General features: G+C 44.8%; 1 long non-coding RNA gene across 2 annotated transcripts in view; it reads right to left on the minus strand.

Moving 5' to 3' along the window:
• LOC132691618 (uncharacterized) overlaps positions 1–13,841 on the minus strand; it is a 95,531-nt gene that overhangs the window by 35,555 nt on the left and 46,135 nt on the right. For both annotated transcript variants that reach the window (XR_013555019.2, XR_013555020.2), the window contains one exon: positions 9,149–9,296. This is a non-coding gene — a long non-coding RNA (uncharacterized LOC132691618). The remainder of the gene's footprint in view (positions 1–9,148; positions 9,297–13,841) is intronic.

Raw genomic sequence — 13,841 nt, forward strand, 5'->3', positions numbered from 1 at the left:
CCCAACCCCCTTCCCTTATTGAGGGTAGGTTTCTTGGACCCCGAGAGACAGACCTGAACGTGCCGTTCTTTGTGCTACAGAATATATTTCTTGTTGCACCATTCTGTAATTATTTGTTTATGTCTTTCTTCCCTATGAGAATTTGAGCCCCTCAAGGGTAAGGATTCTTAACTATTGTTGTATTTCTATCACTGAATATAGGACCTCCCTCCTAAACTTTTAAAAAAAGTATGGTAAATGAACAGATGAATGACTAGCATGGAGGTCATACACTTTCCTTCCCAGCTCAAAAGTCCAAAAGGGTATTGTCCCTTGAAGCATACCAGTAATGACAGAAATGACAGCTACAACTTACTGAGCACTACCGTGTGACAGAGACCATGCTAAGCACTTTATGCGTAGTATCGCATTTAATCTGGATCCCTCCCCCAAATATGCATACATCGTTATATGATCCCAGAGTATGTTGTACTTCCCCATGTGATACTCATCACACTTACAAATAATTGTTTACTTTCTGTCTTTCCTCGTGTCAAAAGCCCCTGAGGGCAGAAACGTTCTCTTTACTTATATGACGCCGAATCATCCAGCATGTAGTCCATACGATATAACAAATACTAAATTCATATTTTCCTTTTAATTGATTCTTACAAATCCCTGTTGAGTGTTACTGCGAGTACTCTTTAGTATAATTCTTGCAATCCTGAGTGTCTCTGTTCCTTTCCATTCCTCAGACAGAACATAAAGGCAACTGGCAAATTTTCCTCGTGGTAGTTGAAAATATTGATGACCTCTAATACCACCTCTGGGTTACTCTGTGCCTTGAAACGTGGAAGAGACTCTTCCCTGCTCTCTGACTGCTTATCCTCTTGGTCACCATTGACACATCTGTGGTGTCGTCTCCACCAACAAGACATCGCTTCCAGGCATTACCGTGGTTGCTTGGGGATCCCAAGCACTAACAGAACTAGAATAAAGTAGGCACATGCAGGAACAAGGAAAGGCAAGGCAGCATTCAGTGCAAAAAGTGCAAGAGTCTGATGTTGAGATTCCCCAGTCCTGGGTCTGAAAGCTTAGAAAGCTAAAAGCGCTCCCACTTCCCTTGAAGGAGTGAGGTGGGTCCTCGGTCGGAGGGGATTTCGCTTTGACTTCAGCTGGCTCCCATCCCCAGCCCATTTTCCCTCTGCCACATTCCACATTCCACATTTCCATCCTAATAGGATTGTCTGCCTTTGTCTGTGGTTTGTTCTGCTTACTGGGGCTCCTTGCCATCATCATAGATCCCAACTTCTCTTCACTGTTCTATTTCCAGAGGCAGCCATCTCCTTGTGGTCTATTCCCCATGCCAGGACAGAGTCGAGCAATCTCCACAAAGTGGGCTGAGAACATCCCCATTATGCCAGGGCGCGGAACCAAGTTTCTGAAAATGGTACGTTTGTTGGATTCTGTTCTCCCTTTCTCCTTCACGAATTCCAGAAATGCGGATTACCCCCACAGATCCTGGACACTCTGCCAACCTCTGGAGTTTTTGCCATTCTGGTTCGGGGCATCAGGAATCTAACCATTTCAGAACTAAATTGGCTGAGAGTGGCGGGAGTGTGATTTCAACTGGCACTGGACGTCTTTGGCATCCCAGGCTTGTTGTTGGGATCATGTAGGGGAACAGTGGCGACTCACAGTTTCCATTTTAATAATAAACTGCAGATGCCTATTTAAAGCACGCAGACACTTATTTCAAAGCTAGGGAGGCAGCCTTGAACAGTGGAAACAAACAGGACTAGGTGCTTGGAGTCTTGGTCACTCATTGTGTGACCTTGAGAGTCATTCAATCTCCTTGGACTCAGTTTTCTCAGCTATAACATGTGGCATTTGACGGGATGGAGGTGTTAGCTGACGCCATGGTGGTTGGTAGTCATTTTGCAATAGGTAAATGTATCAAGTCAACATGTCTACACTTTAAATGTACACAATGGTGTAGGTCAATGACATCTCAATAAAGCCAGGGAAGAAATGAGGGGGCTGACTAGTTCATCTCTGAGGTTCTTCTTAGAGCAAAAACTAGGGTTTGGGGAAGGACTTTTATTTCTCCAGTGAGGATCACTTCAATCTTAAGGCAAGATACCTGCCCATCACTGGCCCCTCTCTCCCATCCTGAGGTATTTATTGGGAAGTTACTTCTTCAGATCCATGCACCCGGACTTGAACCAGGCCCCAGGTATTCCACCTTGGAAGACGGTCTCCTTTTGTAAGTCACAACTCTGGAAATGGCCTTCGCAGCCAATCTCCAGTATTGCTGAAACTACCTTGTCCATTGTGAGTCGACACACACAGCTTTATGTCACATAGGAGAACAGCTTCAAATGGGAGATAAGAAAGGTGCCTCATGAGAGATCATGTTTGCTATTTACACAAGACTTTCTCTGATTCTTTCTAGAAAGATTGCTTCTTAATTACAAAACCAACTCATTCTCATTTAAAACTTGGAAAACTATGATCAATTTAGGGAAAAGGGTAAAATCACTTTTAATCTCATCATTCTACCCCTCCTATAGAGAAACTTTAGCATTTTGGTGTATTTTCCACTTTCTATGTAGTTTTTTTACATCGTTAAGATCGTGCTACCTGTATTATTTCAACCTTTCTTCCCACTTAAGACTGCATAATAGGCATTTCCTCATGCCATTGAAGCCATATCTAACTAATATTTTAATGGCTTCATAAGATTCTATGTTTTGGGCACTGCCCTGAAGTTGACCAGCTAAGTCATTTGTAGCTTTATTATTATTATTATTTTTAAATTTTTATAAGTAATGGTAAGATGAACATCCATGTTCACGTATCTCTGGAAATTTCCGATTATTTCCTTAAAATGCATTCCTAGAAACGAGTTGCTAAATTAAAAAGTATAAATAGTTTTTAAGAGTCTTGAGGCTGTTTAGGTCTTCATTTTTCCAGCACATTTTAAGACTTAATATCACCATTTTTTCTCTTAAGGACTATCACATCCATTTTCATCAGGAGAAAATTTCTAACATTTTTCTTGAAGCAACACAGGCCTACATCTCCTCCCAGAAAACACCAGAACCCAGATCTTTGTCAGCAGCTGTCAATCAGCTTCGAGAATGCCTGTCTGACCCCAGGTGAACTCTGAACTCTCCAAGGCCCCAGGGTACTTATTCTCAATGCCATTGTGAAATGGGGGATTATAAAGAAAGCGAGAGCAGGGCTCTTGAGTGTAAGGAATAGAAAATGAGTGCAAAAAATCCTAAACTGTATTTATCAGAGCCCCGATTCAAAACCCTATACTTGAGCCACCTTAAAACATAATAGGGCCAACTCTCACTAGGACAAGCTGTGTGACTTTGGGTGTTCTCCCCAGCCTGGCTGCGGTCCAGGCTCCTCCTGTGTAACGAGAGAAGAGTGAGCCAAATGATTTATAAGGTGTTTGTAGGCCGGCATCAGATGATTCCATATTTCTTAGGACTATGCGGACCGTGAGGTCATGCCCTAAAGCTACCTTGAAACGATTTTGAGGTTGACATTTTCTTTGAAATGATAATTATTAAAAATGGCCATCTTGGGGGTGTGGGGTGTTGCAGGAGTATAGGTGAGGAGTTTGGATTGAAGCTTTGCTAATTATTAGCCATGTGTGTCTTTCGGTCAACGACTTAAATACCTTGAGCATTTGTTTCTTCAACTGCAAAGGGCCTGATAACACAGCCTCTTCCCCCAGACCGTTGGAGGATTAGGTAGTTAATGTGTGTGATGGGCACACAGGAAACACACAGGAGATACAGTGAGTTTGCTGTGCCAGAACGAGCACCGCCCAGAGCGCAGCGGGGGGAAAACAGGGTCAGGGAAGTTGCCCATTGACGAGAACCACACAGCAGGTTAGTAACAGCGCCGCAAAGCCAACTGCCGGCCTTTTGCGTGTACCGTCATATATTATCCAAGCAAGATGGGAACGTCCTGAGTAGTCACCACCATCTGAGAAGGATGAGTTCTGAACTCTCCTGCCTGATGTTCGGGATCTCTCTTAGCTTGGCCTTGGTCTACCTTTCCATTCTCACCCCCCACCACAGCCCCTCAGGGCCCCAGGTTGCACTAAAGCCTGAGTTTGGCATCCTCCCGACACAGGGGTTTCACCGGGGCTCTCTGCAGAAGCCACCACCTTCTTCCAGAACACCTTAGCCCTGTGCCACCTGCAACTTCCTCCTCATCCTTGGAGGCTTAGCCCAAATGATGGCCCTTCCTGGATGAAGGCTTCTTCCCCTGCCCGGACATATTCATTGCTCCTGGCCTTGGCTGAGTTACCAACACGCCCATGTGGTATCACCACGTTACATGGTGTGACCGCTGCGATTTAGCTCCAGGACGTGTGGGCAGAAGAGGTCCTCCTCCTCTGGCAACTCCAGCCTAACCCCGGGTGGGTCGGATCTTCCAAAAAGTGCACAAGGTTCACTTCTGCAAGCCCTCAGAAATCCAGAGAGTCTGAAACTGAACACAAAGGCGTGGTTGCTCTTCTAAGAAGACAGCTAGAAGGAAAACGTTATTTCCATTTTTTTTGTTGTCTCATTCAATAGCAAAAGCAATTAAGAAACAAATGCCTTAAACACACTGCCATGCCACGATCATTATTTATATTTTTCTTCCACTGTTACAATGGGAATCTATTTTTGTTTTTCATCTGTGGAGCCCGGTGTCTACAGTAGGGCACGTTAGAACAGCCACGGTAGCTGCTCTGTGGTTCACTAAGGGCTCTGACAATGAGTCAGTCACTTACTGCATGGCCATTACCGTGACCGGTAATTTGCTGGGTGCGCTGGAGACTCTCGGAGACACCTGCCTTTTCAGCTGAGCTCAGATGTAGCCACAGCAATTAGCCTTTTCAACCCCAGAGATGCTCACTCTGTTAAGTGTTAGTATTAAGGAGTTGGGGTGGGTTAAGGCCCCACAGGGGTCTCTGTGGTTCTTTGCACCTGCATTCCAACCCTTCTGATCTGTGTTTATTTCAGCGTAAGCTTATCACCCCGCATTTCTGCCGAAGCACCACCGTGCCCAGATGGGTGTCTCTCCTCAGGACGCCTTCCGGTCACAGGTAGGCTTTCAAACACAGTCTCCTCTGTTTCACTTGAGTGGCTTTACGCTTGCATGTCTTATCTCCTCTGTAAGATTCTAGGTTCCCGCACAAGGGGGTTCTCATCTTCTTTCCAGCGCTTCGGGGTCCCTAGCAGATTGCGGGGCACACAGCAGGCACTTAATAAATAAATCATTCGTGAGGACGGACATCCTTCACGTTCCAACAGATGAAACTGGGATCCTCTAATCTCATTACTCAAGTGTGATCTGGACCAGCAGCATCAGCATCTTCTGGAAACTTGGTAGAAAAGCAAATGGAGGCCTGGCCCAGACCTACTCCCGCGAAATCTGCATTTTAACAAGACCTGCAGGAGAGTTGTATTCTTGAGAAGCAGTGCACTAAATGACACTAATCGCCAAGGTCTCCACTGTTTCTTCCTCACTCGGTCCACCTTTTTTGCTTCCCTCACCACATCCCCTCACCCCTGTGCTACATCCCCCCCACCTCCCAGGGCATCACTCCAACCATTTTCCCTATGATATCCTAGTTTTCTCATTTCTTCAAGATCTCTGTTCCCATCCGCAAAATGCCAACAGCTCACTTTTCTCCATCTTTGCCTATTGTTCTTTGAGCTTCTGGCACCTACCGTGCCGCTGATACACGGAAGGGCCTCCTGTTTTGTGAAATCAATGCTCACGTTCCTCACCGAACTTCCCCAGGAGAGGTATTCAGCAGGAAATCTGAACTCAGTCTTTTCGTGAATGGGTTATAGCTCTTTCTGCTGCCTTTTCTGTTTATCAACTGACTCCTAACCGAACATAAGTTAGGAATTCATTGGTCAGCAAAAAAAAATGTGCGGTGGCGGTGAAATCCGGGCTCTTCATTTAGAGATGCAGCTGCTAGAAAGAATTTGAGAACTGAGCCGTCTTCATTAGTCAAGCCTAAACCTTTGACTGAAAGAAAAGTATGCCTCACATTAAGGCAATCCAACACAGAAATCATACTTAGAAGAAAGACCGGCAGAGTTTGCTTTAAACAATAATTCTTCTACTTAAAAAAATTCTGAGAGGTTTTTAAACTCTCTTTAAAGTGACTTTGAAAATTACACATGTGGGGCACTGAGCTGAGCCCTCGGCTGAGCTTCCTACTTTCGATCTTGGCTCAGCTTGTGATATCAAGGTTTGTGGGATCGAGCCCCGCGTCAGGCTCTGTGCTGACCGCATGGAGCCTGTTGGGATTCTTTCTCTCCGTCTCTCCCTCTGTCTCCCTTGCTTGCATAGGTGTGTGTGCACGCTCTCTCACTCTCTCCCCAAATAAAGAAAGAAGCATGAAAAATTTTTCGAAATAAAAATTATATTTGTTTGCATCTTGATAAGCACACAGATGTCTTCAAATCCAAGGGAGACTTATTTTTAGTTTGAGTTGCTGTATTTATGTGGAGTCCGGGAAAAAGCAGGTTTGGGCCTGAATAACAGAAAATTACTTCAATTCCCCACCCCCATATTTTATAGCAGGACCTAAGCAGTTAAGTACTGCTGTGAAGATCATATTACTTTTTGACTCATTTCCTACCTGAGGCTTGATTTACAGTGATAATTTTCTTTAGACATTTTAAAAAGCGATTGTTCATAACGAAAAGAGATATATTGAATAGACTTCCTTAAGGCCAAGGGCTGACAATAATTGGGTCGTTTGATTTCTATTCATTTTTCTTAAATCTCCGATTGCTTGCACAATAACTTCTTCCCCAATCAATTAGTCTAACAATTCATATCAATATTTTATTTTTAATGGTTGACTACTCATTTCATTAAAAATGTAAGTGCATTAGCTCTGTGTAGAATGATTCCATTGGGATAGGCTTATTTAAATATTCATACCATAAAAATTAATAAATCTGAGCACAGTGTTTGCATTTTAAGAAGTCAGGCTACTGTCAGGTGTATTTGGTCCTAGATGAGATTCACTAAATTAAAAACCTTGAGTGTCATCTTTTTATTGATTCTTCTTTATAATGAAACAATGCAACAGAAATGCTATGAGAACAGAATTACTACCCAATAATTCATTGGTTCTCTCAACTTCATCCACTGATAATGAGTTGCCTTCCCTTTTCTTTCATGCTACTCCCCACTCTTATCACCTAGATTCCGACCACTGAATCAGCCTGTCTGAAAGCAAGGAAGTTGAACATTGATGATGAGTGTATTTACTCCCATTTTATTCAATCTCCCTCTTCTCCCCCTACTTCCTATCCCCACCACCAAAGTAAAATCAATGAATCATAATGGCATACAGCAAGAGCTCTAGGGACAATTGCTCCCAACCGGAAGAAGAAGCATACCGCTCACAGGGGGTAAGGGCTGTTATATGTTGGTTCATGAGCACATATAGCCTTAGAGTTGGCAGATTTGACAAATCTATACATTGAGTTAGGACGCGGAAGAATCCAACTAGAGCAGGGCGTCTCTGATAAGCTACCAAAGGCTTGGAATGCCATTTACCTCATGCACAAAAATGAACTTCAGATGGATTAAAGACTTAAATGGGAATGTAAATTGGCGCAGCTACTATGGAAAACAGTATGGAGGTTCCTCGAAAAACTAAAAATAAAACTTGCATGTGATCCAGCAATCCCACTTCCAGGCATTTGCCCAAACAAAATGAAATCACTATTCTGAAGATAGATCTACAGTCTCAGGTTCGTTGCAGCATAATTCACACTAGCAAAGGTACAGAAGCAACGCAAGTATCTAGCTATGGATGAATGGATCGAGAAAATGCGTTTCTAAAATTCAGCCTTAAAAAAGAAGGAAATCCTACCATTTGTGACAACACGGATGAAACTAGAGGGCTAAATGAAGTAAGCCAGACAGAGAAAGACATGTCTGATGGCATGGTATCAGTTACATGTAGAATCTAAAAAATAGTAATTGTTTAATTATAGAATTAATTGTATTACATATTTAGGGTATAAATATATAATATGCAGATAACTCTATTATATATTTATTATATATATGATAATAATAAGTATTGTTGTTATATATCGAATAAATAATTATTTGACTCTGATAACGAAGTCAAACTCCTAGAACCAGAGCGCAGGATAGTGGTTGCGTGAACAGGGCGAAATGGGGAGACGCTGGTCAAAGGCTACAAACTTCCAGTTACAAGATGAAGAGCTGCTGAGGACCCAATCGATGGCACAGTGACTGTAGTTTCTAATACTGTGTTATATACTTTAAATTCACGAAGAGAGAAAATCTTAAGTGATCACAACACACACACACACACACAAAGTAACTATGTGAGGTGGTGTATATGTTGGTTGGTGATCATTTCATAATGTGGAGGTATTTCAAAATCATCACATTCGAACATATATACAATTCCAATATATACAATTCTATTTGCCAAATATACTTCTGCAAAGCTGTGGGGAAAATAAAAGGAAGGGGGAGCGGGGAATCTGAAAAGTGCAGGGCATTACTGAGAAGCTACCAAAGGCTTCAAAATTCAGAAATAAGAACATGGGGGTAGTCAAGGCATGCTCTCCCCTCAGAACGCTCAACAGCCTGGTCTGGGGTTGCTCTTTTCTCGTGCTCAACCTCAAATCACTTCTGTTAGCAAAGCGTGGCTGGATTCGCTAGAAAAGGCCTCTGCTAGAACAGGAGTAGGCCCCTGGCAGAATGGGACCCAGGGGGTCCCATGCATCCAGCCTCCAAAGGTCCCACCCGCACCAATATGGATAATGCTTATGAAGAACACAGAACACAGAACACAGAATTTGGAATCAGGAGACTGGGCTTCTAACCTTTATTCATGAAACCTCTAAATTCTTGTCCAGTTCTAAAATTGTGTATAAAAAGAGTAGGCTTTTGGAGGAGAAAACTCAGGATTGGACTGGCAAAGAGGTGGTACAAAAGTGACCCCATCCTACCCCCTAGTGACCCAGATCACAGTTCCTCGTTGGGAGCACACAGAGGGCCCCAGGATCCTTCTGTACCCACTCCTTTGGTCAGACTTTACAAAGCGCTCACCATCAATTCATGAGTTCAGACTCACCTGCCATCCCTGAAGATGTTGAGTTAACAGAGGAGGAGATGTCATTTCCACTTGGCCAAGGCCGGGCAAGGCTCTGGAGTAACAGCTTCTAGATCCCCGAAGCCTCCACTGGGCATCAGACTCTGGAGGTCAAAATGCAGGTTCGACGCTAAAAAGAAAGACAAGGAATCAGCACAGTCAAGACAAGGTCCCCGAGTCCTTTGGAAACAGTGCCTGAAGTCGAGCGCAGAGACACTTCCGCGTTGAGTTCTCAGAGATGCGGAGCAGTGTTTGTGATTCTGGTTATCCTTTATAAATTAAATTCTTCTCGGCCAAGCGAGGAAAGAAAATACACAAGTCTGTACACCGTATTTATTTGGCTTTACCAGAAACTTATAAAATTCAGTTGTTCTATAATAAATGAAGCACCCACGGAATCCTTATACACAGAGGAGAGACAGATGGTATAGAGTCTCTCTCTGCTTGTGTGCACAGAGAGGATGAATGTATAAGATATACAAAGAATTGAATGTTTAGAAATTGTGTGTATATTATACACAGCTGGAAAATCCTGGAGTCATCTGCTCCAGAGTTTCTTGAAATGAGGTTTACGAACCATCTGCCCCAGAGCCTCCTGGTGTCTGGATGGGGGCCCCACCACAGACCTTCCTGAGTGGGTCTCTCCCAGACTCCACCAAGACTGGTCCTGGGCAATGGTGTCTCACCGGCTGGCAGCTGTCTCTTAAAGCAACAAGCGCTACCCTGTGACTCTGGAGACCGAGGCATGTGCTTCTGGGCACAGCTGAATTTCATAGGCAAATGTACATGCATTTTAGACTCAACAGTGGATTTTATCCCTCGTTAGCCCTTTCTTCCACTCTCGGCAAACTGTGGCTTTAATCAAGTGTGCGTTGCTTTCTTTCATTAGTCCTTCCTTCTGGGTTTGTAGTACACCATGTTGAGCTACGGTGAAGCTTCTAGAAGCATCCTTTGTTACCTCTGGACTTGCCTCTTCCTCCTAAGTCATTAGAGTCTCTTTGCGGTTTCCCGGCTGTGCCCTTGACACCATTAAATGCTCCTGATTTTCTGAAATCAAATAATGAAATGGGCAAGAATGAGCTAAGGCAAAATGAACATGAGCAATGCTGCATATTTATACCCTTCTCCCTGCGTCTGGAGGCAGCCCACAAATTGAAGCTCATATGATTAAGCCAGAACGCAGCGATCTCTTTATCATTATAGAAAAGCAGGCCCCTTGGAGGAGTACATTATGGCACCTGTTTAGTTGCATTACAATCACTACCCAAAAGGTATAGATAAGAATTAAGTAATATACCATAAGTGACAGAAACCGAAGGGAGAATTTTGGAAGTTAAATGTACTAAAGGTCTCAAGTTGGCCGGGGCCCCGAGCACAGAGCCTTAATTCGTGGAATCCAGTGACGGCTGCACCTGATAAAGGACGGACAGATCGAAGGGCCTCCTAGCATCATTTCAGGACCAGAGGGAGGAAGGTTGCTGTCCACTGACGAATTACCTGGACTATTCTGCACAAACAAGGTGGGCCATCAGCCTGAGGGTGAAAACGGCAGCCTCGGGATTCCAAATGCTAAGCCAAGCTCCTGAAAAATGCTGAACCACATCCAACGCGTTTTGGGGTGTGGAGTGATTTTCTCCCGGAGAGCTATTTTCCCTTAGCATAGGCGGGCCTCTGGGCCGTCTTTGGGAAAAGAGCCGTTGGCAAAATTTCTGCTAACGGAAGAATCTCACAGATCTTATTATGCTACAAATTGTTACACGCAACCTGGAGTAAAAGTTTACGGCCTGACCTGTGGGAGTCAGACCCTGATACAACACCTTGACTGCTGCCACCTCATCCGGGAGCTAACATCACCCAAACCCCACTGCAGTCGTGCAGACGGGACTCTCATACCTTAATACAGAGGATACATCAGGCAGAACTGAGTGAGAACGCGTGACTCAGACGATAATGGGTGGTCAGGAGTGGCAGAAGAAATCAGCGTGAGCCACAGTGGTTGGGAAAGATCTCCTGGAGGAAGGGGATTTGAGGTGCGTAGAAAATATGGTGACATCTGGAGATGCAGAGAGCCATTTAATATGCATCTTTGCACCTAATACTTCCATATGTTCTCCATGTGCTAGACATGGTGGGGAGGCTGAAGAAATATGAAATGCACTTTCTACTCTTAAGCGGCTTAGAGCCTAGTTGGTGAAATAGAACATATGGGAAGTGACAGAGATCAATACTAACCAATATCCAATTTAGGGCTAAATTTTGCTCCATTATCTCAAAGTGCTATAGAGTTTCGGAAGACGAGAGATCAGTAAGGGGGGTGGGGTGGTCAGAAAAGGCTTCCTGTGGGAGGTGGCCCTTGATCTATGGATTCAAGAATGCAGGGGCTGGAAGGAGGGAATAACACCCCTAAATGCAGGCGATGGGGACAGGACATGCTGTGTTCGTGAGTCAGTGAGCAGGGGAGGGGGCAGAGGTGTTGGGAATCTTCGGTAGCATCTCCGTATTTGCGGGTTGGGAGAAAGCAGGTCCCTCAAATTTACCCAGAATAATTTGGAATTAAGGTCTATACTCTATAAGTTAAACCATGAAAGTCATATGCAGGGAATCAAAGCAAGAAGTACAAAATCACCCAAGAGAGACTGCCTCCAGCCCTGTGGCGCTCAGCAATGGCAGGGACTTAGACATGTTTTCTCTTCCTCTGTAAAGATAGGGCCGTCAGAGAGAGGGATCGTCGACCACAGAGCTAAGAGCCTCATCGAGTGAGTGTCCGCTATACCCGTCTCAGGTTGTCCACTCTGAGTAGGCGGGGTAGTTGATATTTTTAATCACAGCGGCCTCTGCGAGCATAGTGAAGGTGGGTCCTTCCCCAAGAGGACCTCGATTCTTCTCACAAATGAGGTGGTCAAACCTCTGAAATGAATGGTAAGTCCAGACTGTGGCAAAATTGCCCCACAAAGCCACTCTCTAGGGATGTGCTTATTAGCCACCAGACTTCCCGAGATGACCCCAGGGCCATTGCACATGCCTCCCTGGTTGTGCACTGTACAACTCCAGGTGTCATCACCCTCTCTCATGTGTGCACCTGGCAACCCTGTGGGATCCCTTAAATGAGGTTCTATTCGAACTTCAATGAATAGATGATGAAGGCCCTCAGAAATTCTCGGTGCTGGAGAGCAAGGAGAGCTAAGTTAGAGCCCCTTTCTGGGCCCCCCTTGGGCTCTGGCAGCTGATTGCTCTGAGTGCAATCACGGGCAGCAGGGACCACATATGAGGGAATGACTTCTCCTTCGCCACCACCACGGGGGGAAATACTCCACATTCATGTCCTATCTTTCACAGAGCCCCGGGTTCTGGCAACTGTCAGAAAATCATCAGCGTTCCCAGGCTTGTGCACCAAAGAAACAAGATTGTGGGACCAGCTACAGCAGATACTTGAAAATTCCAGGCTGTGCTTATCTGACCTGACATTGACCTGATTTCAGAGACAGTCTTGTTTTCCTGATGGCTCATTTTGTGCCAGGAAACGCTGCTGTTTTATAAATGACCAGCCAATACCGCTGGGCAGTGCAGGGCTCCTGGTGTTGCGGTTGAGGCAAATGGCCCCAGGAATCTTGAATAGAAATGAGGCTAAAATGAACAAATCAGGAGACTATAGATGCTGGCGAGGCTGTGGAGAAACAGGCACCCTCTTGCACTGTTGGTGGGAATGCAAACTGGTGCAGCCGCTCTGGAAAACAGTGTGAAGCTTCCTCAAAAAGTTAAAAATAGATCTACCCTATGACCCAGCAATAGCACTGCTAGGAATTCACCCAAGGGATACAGGAGTGCTGATGCATAGGGGCACTTGTACCCCAATGTTTATAGCAGCACTTTCAACAATAGCCAAATTATGGAAAGAGCCTAAGTGTCCATCAACTGATGAATGGATAAAGAAATTGAGGTTTATATACCCAATGGAATACTATGTGGCAATGAGAAAGAATGAAATATGGCCTTTTGTAGCAACATGGAGGGAATTGGAGAGTGTTATGCTAAGTGAAATAAGCCAGACAGAGAAAGACAGATACCATATGTTTTCACTCTTATGTGGATCCTGAGAAACTTAACAGACGACCATGGGGGAGGGGAAGGGGAAAAATAGTTACAAACAGAGGGAAAGAGGCAAACCCTAAGAGACTCTTAAATACAGAGAACAAACTGAGGGTTGATGGGGGGGGGGTGGGTGGGAGGGAGGCGAAAGTGGGTGATGGGCATTGAGGAGGGCACCTGTTGGGATGAGCACTGGGTGTCATATGGAAACCAATTTGACAATAAATTTCATATTAAAAAATAAAAAAAAAAAAGAAATGAGGACATCCCTGACAATAAGAAGGTGGCTCTTGAGAGCCCTGGGGTCTTTCACAGAGCAGGGGCTCAGTGCATCTCTGCACGTGGTGGAGGAGGCATGCCCACATTATCCGAGCAAGGGCATGATCCAAGCCACCTCGTCACTGATAACTTTCCCCTCGGTGGAAGGAAGCCAAGAGTCCTTTCGTGCCAGCTAATCTCGCTTGATGTGTTAGGGGCCTGGAACCTAGAGAGGAAGAGAACAGACTTTGGGAACGCTAAAGCAGGAGGGAGAAATCGTGTGCGTTGGAGGACGGTTAGGATAAGAGAAGGGTAAGGGGTTTTGTTGAAG

Source organism: Panthera onca, chromosome B1 (assembly GCF_046562875.1).
Source record: "Panthera onca isolate mPanOnc1 chromosome B1, mPanOnc1 haplotype 2, whole genome shotgun sequence".
Taxonomy (NCBI): Eukaryota; Metazoa; Chordata; class Mammalia; order Carnivora; family Felidae; genus Panthera; species Panthera onca.